This window comes from Camelina sativa, chromosome 9 (genome assembly GCF_030686135.1).
Source record: "Camelina sativa cultivar CO46 ecotype springtype chromosome 9, ASM3068613v1".
Lineage (NCBI taxonomy): Eukaryota > Viridiplantae > Streptophyta > Magnoliopsida > Brassicales > Brassicaceae > Camelina > Camelina sativa.
The window spans coordinates 25534495-25541894 of record NC_141888.1 but is presented as its reverse complement, the minus strand read 5'-3'; the positions used below and the strand labels follow the sequence as shown (position 1 = coordinate 25541894).

General features: G+C 33.8%; 2 pseudogenes across 1 annotated transcript; both read left to right on the top strand.

Annotated features, from left to right (window-relative positions):
- The first annotated feature begins 2084 nt into the window (after positions 1-2084).
- On the top strand, positions 2085-6403 carry LOC104711363 (protein TPLATE-like; annotated as a pseudogene). Its single transcript, XR_015565397.1, has 11 exons — positions 2085-2668; positions 2964-3611; positions 3789-3868; positions 3950-3994; positions 4083-4140; positions 4287-4342; positions 4428-4464; positions 4551-4774; positions 4880-5002; positions 5151-5593; positions 5685-6403. The product of XR_015565397.1 is annotated as a protein TPLATE-like (transcript).
- Positions 3029-3571, top strand: LOC147938735 (glutamyl-tRNA reductase 2, chloroplastic pseudogene; annotated as a pseudogene).
- Positions 6404-7400: the final 997 nt, after the last annotated feature.

The window sequence follows — 7400 nt, the reverse complement described above, 5'->3', positions numbered from 1 at the left end:
AATACGTGCCGCACAAGACAAGGCAGAGCAATTGATCAAGAGCAAGAGTATGATGAAGCTGATTATTGTAGAACCTTTTGCCATCGATGGAAAATATAAAAAAAAAAGATAGTGTCAGGGAATGGTTAGGGTTTGGACGTACGTATAGTAAGATTTGGAAAGAGAAAACAAAGAGGTTAGGCTAGGTCTTCTGCGTAGAAGAAGATCTCGAGAGAATGAATGGTTTTGTGATATGAAATATTGTGTGTGCATGTGTTTTTATATACAGGTTGGACGTGTAGAAAGAAACCGACCTTATTCCCTTTAGGAATTGATAGACGACCGACTTTAATTATTATTATTACTAGTATTCTACCCCGTACGAAAAAAAGATTGTTAAAGTATTTTTTCTTACTTGAAAACATAAACAAACAATAACCGAAAAAGAACTATACAAAATAATAAAATGTTAATACATAACCAAAAAAGTAAACTAATCTAATTAAATAATAGAATGCCATACTTACATATAGTTGACATTAATGATGCATTCTTGTGTTTTGCTTTCCTTCGTGACTGATTTCTAGATGCAATTTTTTTATGACGCATTTCCTAGGTAAAGTGTTATAGTTTTCTTGTCGTCTAATCACAGCCATACAGACAATTTTAAATCTTGCATCAATTAATAACTGCTAATCATTTGTCAGGTATAAAATGTTTCTTCAAACATACAAAAGCTATATGCAACAAAAAAAAAGAGATTTTAAATGTTAACATGGGAGATAGAAGGAAAAAAACCTTAATATATTTCATTATGACTCATTTTGTCTCTCGACTTCAAGATAGATAAAGCCTAAATTTTTTTTTTTTTTTTTTTTTTTTTTTTTTTTTTTTAGCCTAAATTTTTCTAGTCCAAAGAAAAAATTTTACACATTAGCAAGACTTGTTAAATAGAGGTCATAATAGAAGAAGTAGAATATAATGACATTTAGAAAACTGAGAAATAGAAAAATAAAGAAACGTTTCATGCCTACATTAGATTTTTAGATTTGTACTTGAGGATAAATTTTGTATGTGTGTGGTTTTTATTTGTTTTTGTGTGTGTGGATCAATTGACATGCAACACACAAATATAAATGACAGAACAGCTTGAGGTAGTTATCAAAAATCCCTACAACACCCGTTTTAGAATAGTAAAAGTATACAACATCTTTTGTTTTGGGATAGTAAAAGTATCTATGATGCATGTCATCAAGATTCAATATATTAATGTTACGTCTTTACAGTATCTTATTATATAAAACTTGATGTCAAAGTTACTCATTAACAAGATCGTGACACATATCTCAAATATATTAAGTAGATATTGACATATGTCAAATTTTTTTTTTAATAAACAAAGTAAGACAGCTAATTATATTTACAGAAATTTACATATTTATATTTTAAAATTTTTATTTTTCTAAATCAAAAAGTAAAACTAAAAAATCAATATATTTTCTATTGTAATATAATTATATTATACGTGTGTTCTCAAAAAAATTTGTCATGTGTAAGCAAAAACTAAATTTATTAAGCATGTATATTAATCAATAAATAATGAATAACAAAGTTTAAAAAATAACATAAGTTATTTAATATAATTTTAGTCGGAAATAAATTGTATTTATCGTTGTGATATAAATTTTTTATTGTAAGTAAGTACATCAAAATTACTTATTAACAAAATCATGACATGTGTCAAATATATTGATTAGATGTTGACACATGTCAATTTTTTTTTTAATCAACGTAGTAGGACAGCTAAATTTTTTTTTTCTAAATCAAAAAAGAAAACTAACAAAATTAATATATTTTCCATTGTATGCTAATTATATTATAAATGTGTTCTCAATGAAATTTGACATGTGTAAGTAAAAACTTAGAGGGTGGTATTGAAGGAGAGAATGTGAAAGAATTTATTAGAAAAGAATTAAGGGAAATTACCTAGAATATTACATAAAAGTAGGTTTATTACTAGACTAACACGTTGAGATTTTCGACTTACTCAAATAACACATAAAAGTTTGCAAATTACTTCTATACCTGAGTTGTGTGTTTTTATTACCTTTTATGCCATTTATAATTAAATTTGGTTGAAAAAAAACTTGAGATTTTATGCTTTTGATCTTGAGATCTGAAACACAACAAACTTAAATGATCGATTCGTGTTTTTTTGGATTCTCTTAAATTTGGGTGGGCAAAAAACATCATATTGATTCCTTCTAATTTGATTCACTTTCTCTCTCGAAAACAAAGTTTTAGATCTAGTTTTTATTTTGTTTGAGTTATCGGAGAAGATATTATCGGTGAGTTCGAGAATCGGTGAGTTCACCGGAGAAGAAATTATCGGTGAGTTCGATAATCGTAACTAGCGGTAGATTGAAAAGCACCGCTGGTACAGTTGCGTTGAGAAGATTCTTGACGATTCTGATTTTGTTTAAGGACTTGTATTTACCAAGCTCTTCTGGGATTGGACCGAAGAAGAAGTTGTTAGAGAGTATCAACATCTCTAGCTTCTCGCCTCTGCATAAATCCATGGGGATAAGTCCGGTGAGGTGGTTGTAAGAGACATCAAGCTTTTTCAGATTCCCGTTCCGGCCAAGATTCGTCTCTGTTCTTGAACTGCTCAAGTCTTCTGCTATTGACCGTACGTTATCTCTCTCTTCAAATCCCAAATTTGGAGCTTTTTCTTTTCTTTGGCTGCCAATTTCTAAATTTTGATGGGATTTGATAAGCTATTCAACATGTTGCCGCTTGGATTCGAATAGTTTACTCGTATACTTTGATGTAAAAGCAATCATCTTTACGATATATTGATCTCCTAGCTGATCTCCTTAATTACTCTTGATTTTGATTTTTTTGGAGGAGATTAAATTGTATACTTCTTTGAAGCTAAAAAGTGTCAGTTTTTACTGAACTCCGATTGTTTTCATGGTTTTCAGGATACACAAAGGAAAGAAGTAGTATTGTGGTGATTGGGCTTAGTATTCACACAGCTCCTGTTGAGATGCGTGAGAAGCTTGCTATTCCTGAAGCTGAATGGACACGAGCTATCGCTGAGTTATGCGGTTTGAATCATATCGAAGAAGCTGCTGTTCTCAGTACTTGCAACCGCATGGAGATTTATGTCTTGGCTCTCTCTCAGCAGCGTGGTGTCAAAGAAGTTACTGAGTGGATGTCTAAGGTCTTTGCCTTTTATTACAATGCTTAAATCTCACTCGGTCATTAAGAATGCACTTTTCATTATCTGTGACAACAACCCCCATCTGATGATTTCTCTGTCATATGTTCTCATCACTATATTACAATCTCAATAGCAAATGCTGACGTTTGTTATGTTTTTTGCAAGACGAGTGGGATCCCAGTTTCGGAGATCTGTCAGCACCGTTTTCTATTGTATAACAAGGACGTCATACAACATATATTCGAAGTCTCAGCTGGTTTGGACTCTCTTGTACTAGGAGAAGGTCTGATACTTGCACAGGTTAACCAAGTTGTTAAAATAGGTTGCTCTTGCACAAATGGAATACCAATTACCACGATTAACTAGAATGTGGACTCACCTTGATAAACGTATCTTGCGTACTCAAGTAAGTAAAATATATACTTCTGCAGTTCTAAGTCTCTTTAGCCTCTGCTCCTTGTGTCATTTGTCAAAAATGGTGTGTGGCATGGTTTGTGATGAGTTGATTTCTTAGGTTCTGTCTTTGTTTAGGTTTTTCTGTATTGGTCCATTAAGATAAAAGTGTATTTCTCTGAAATTTCAGATGGAGACGGTCATGTTTCCGGTAACGATGCTACTAAGTTCTTCGCGATGTCAAAGCTTTCTCGCCAGGAACTCAAACAGGTATATTATTACTCATTCAATTAGTTTTCTTAAGATTTCATGAATCGATAACACTTGTGAGAATATGAATTGGATTCGAAGCGACAGGGATTTCTGGGTTTGGTGGAGTTCATCATTGCGATGAAGGTATGATGATTGTGTGAGATTTATATATCTTACTGAGTCAATTTGAAGTCTAAATTTCTTAATTATTTGACTATTTTGTTGCTCTCAGCTCGTCTCACTGGCACAAGAAGGACATGAAATTACTTCAGATCTTCTCAAAGGCTCAAGTAAGTGGCCAGTTACATCTTGAAAATTTCTGAGTAAAGAGGTTCTGATGGTTGAATACAGTATAGTCTTATTAGATATTGCAATTAGGTTGGATTTTTAATCAGAAATTGACTAATCTGAATCTTTTTTTTTTTTTTGGTTCTAGTTGACATGGAGAGTGTGGATTTTTCAGTGTTGGAAGGACTGGAAAACGTTGTATCTGTGAGACTCCTTGTTTTTAAGATCTTTTCAGGATTGCTTTTCCTAATCTAAGAATTTGTCTTAACTGTTTTACTTACAAAAGCAGAAAGCGTCAAAAACAAATGTGGATATTGAAGACAATGGTTAATTAGCATTCTATGTTTTGTTTCATTCATTATGATATTTTTTTATTTTGTAAAAAATGTTGATTTTCTGGCTAAACTTGCAGTAGTTACTCAGCCACAAGTCACGGCAAAAGCTCACAAGGCCATTCTAGAGCTTTGGAGGCCAAAGCCCACCGAATTAACTATCTTCCTTACGAAAGGGGTCGACTCGACTTCTATTAAGGTTCCTCCCACAGCATATCCTTTGACTGGAAGTAGTGATCCTTGCTATATAGAAGCTTACCATTTAGCAGATACAAATGATGGAAGGGTCACTTTGCCCTTAAAGGTTGGTATATATTCTAGTGTGTCATCCTGCATTTTTACTTGATTATAGTTTAGTTAGTAGAGTTTAGCGTTTCAACATATTCTTATGCTTTATGTTACCTTTCAGATAATTAATTTGACGGAACTTGAACTCAATTGTGTGGATATACGGGTTGGATTGTCTGGTGCCCTATACTTCATGGATGGTTCTCCTCAAGCAGTGTGGCAGCTGCGTAATCTTGTCTCACAGGTTGGATTTTAGTATTCATTGATTATATATTTCCATCTCATTACAGTTCTCTAATATCTAAGGTTTTGCCAGTTTTAAAACAATTTCTGTTCTTACAAATCAATCGGTTTAGCTGTCTTATCAACCACTATGTGCTTTACTCTTGTAGGATCCTGTACAATGCAGTGTCACCGTTGGTGTGTCCCAATTTGAAAGATGTGGTTTCTGGGCTCAAGTCCATTACTATCCATTCTGTGGTGCTAGAGGAGATTATGACGGTGACTACCTAGAGGAGGATCCACAGATTATGAAGCAGAAGAGAGGTTCAAAAGCAGAACTCGGAGAGCCTGTGATCTTAAGATGTCAGCCTTACAAGATTCCACTGACTGAGCTTCTTCTCCCGCACAAAATCTCACCGGTCGAGTTCTTTCGTTTGTGGCCTAGCTTGCCAGCTGTTGCAGAGTAAACTGGCACATATATGTATGAAGGAAGCGGCTTCATGGCAACAGCTGCACAACAATATGGTGCTTCACCATTTTTAAGCGGACTCAAATCATTGTCATGCCATTTCACAGAGTCTGTTCCCACATCATACGCACAGTTGCTGGCTTTCAGGTGATTCATTAGTTTCAGCATGGTCTTATTATCCTTCATGTCCCTTAACTGGATTGATGGTCTAATTTACGCTAACGTGATGTCACTACAACTTTGTTACGCTGCAAAAACGTGGCATGGAGGTTTTGGGGGCATGATGATCTTCGGGGCTAGTGAAGTGAGCAGAAACATGGATCTGGGTGACGAGACAACCAACATGATGTGCAAGTTCGTGGTTAGAGCCTCAAAAGCATCAATCACAAAGCAAATAGAGTCGGATCTCCAGGGATGGTGTGATGATCTAACTGACGGGGGCGTTAAGTACATGCCGGAGGACGAAGTGAAGGCAACCGCGGCCGAGAAGCTGAAGATCTCCATGGAGAGGATAACTTTGTTGATGGCTGCTCAGCCGAAGAAGACTCCGAAGACAGAGGAGGAATCAGAAAACGAAGAAGAAGAAGAAGAAGAAGAAGATGATGATGAAGACGAACAAGAGAAAAAGGAGAAAGAGGAGGGGAAGGACAAAGAAGAGAAGAAGAAAAAAGAGAAGGAAAAAGGAACACTGTCTAAGCTGACAGCAGAAGAAACAGAGCACATGGCACTTCAGGCTGCAGTGCTCCAAGAGTGGCACATCTTGTGTAAAGATAGAAAATATACAAAAGTTAACTGAGAGAGATTACTGTTAAGAGATGATGAAGAAGAGGATTGGTGTGTGAGTGTGTATTTATAGGTGCGGCAACGTTTTGTTGTGTGTCCGTCCGTTAATTTGAATAATTGGGATAATGATGTGACGTTTTTTTGACTTGTTAATGATACTATATATGGATTTCGTGATTTTTGCTTTTCAGTTTATATATGTATCTGAAAATGACACAAATCAAAGAATAGTTTATTGTTGTGTCTTCTTACACTCGTTTGGTATCGTTCAGTCTTTGTCCCGACCCGTCCACAGATTATTATTAGTCTGTAACGATCATCTTCTTCCTTTTTCTTTTTGGGAGAGTTACTATAATATTACTAGAAAAAAAAAAAGAGTTGTAACAGGATAAAGGAACTGACATTTGTTTGGTTGTAATTAATAGAATTTTAGGGTGAATGTGAGGTTTTATTTACAATTAGATCACTTAGGTACAACTAAGAAAATTTCATTATAACTTGAACTATTTGGTGCAACTGTACTAGAGCTATCAAATAAGTTTAAATATGGATCATGTGAAAACGAAAAAAAAAAGATTTTTGGCAGCGGATATTCATTTATAATCATCAAACGTGTGGTAAAATGAACCAAAGACAACAGGCTATTAGTAAAAAATTATTTTGGTATACACATAATTATACATAGTTGTCAGTTGTACTCTCATATTCATAGTTGAACTTTTGCATTTTTTCGTATTTCCAGTTGGACTATGATATAAATTATTAATTAGCAGTTGACCACAAGATTTATTACTATTAATCAGCATATACAAGGTTTTCATAACACAATATTCATAAAAGGTTGGGTTTCACCTCTTTTGCTTCTTTTGAGGTGATCACTTACTAAGTCTTCCTTATACTATAAAGAGTGTTTTATGTGAAAACGATAGTATATATTAGAAAGTGATAAATTCTTGTATTGTTGATTAAACATGGTTATTTAATAGTTCAATATGTAAAGAAATTCTTATAACCTTAATTATCATTTTCATATTTTAAATATAAATGCAAATCTAAATATATATTTAGTTGTACCTAGTTGAACTGAGTATTATATATTTATGTTATCTAAATATAACCCTCTATAATTAAAATATAATTTTGTGTGGTTATTATTCATTACCTCTCG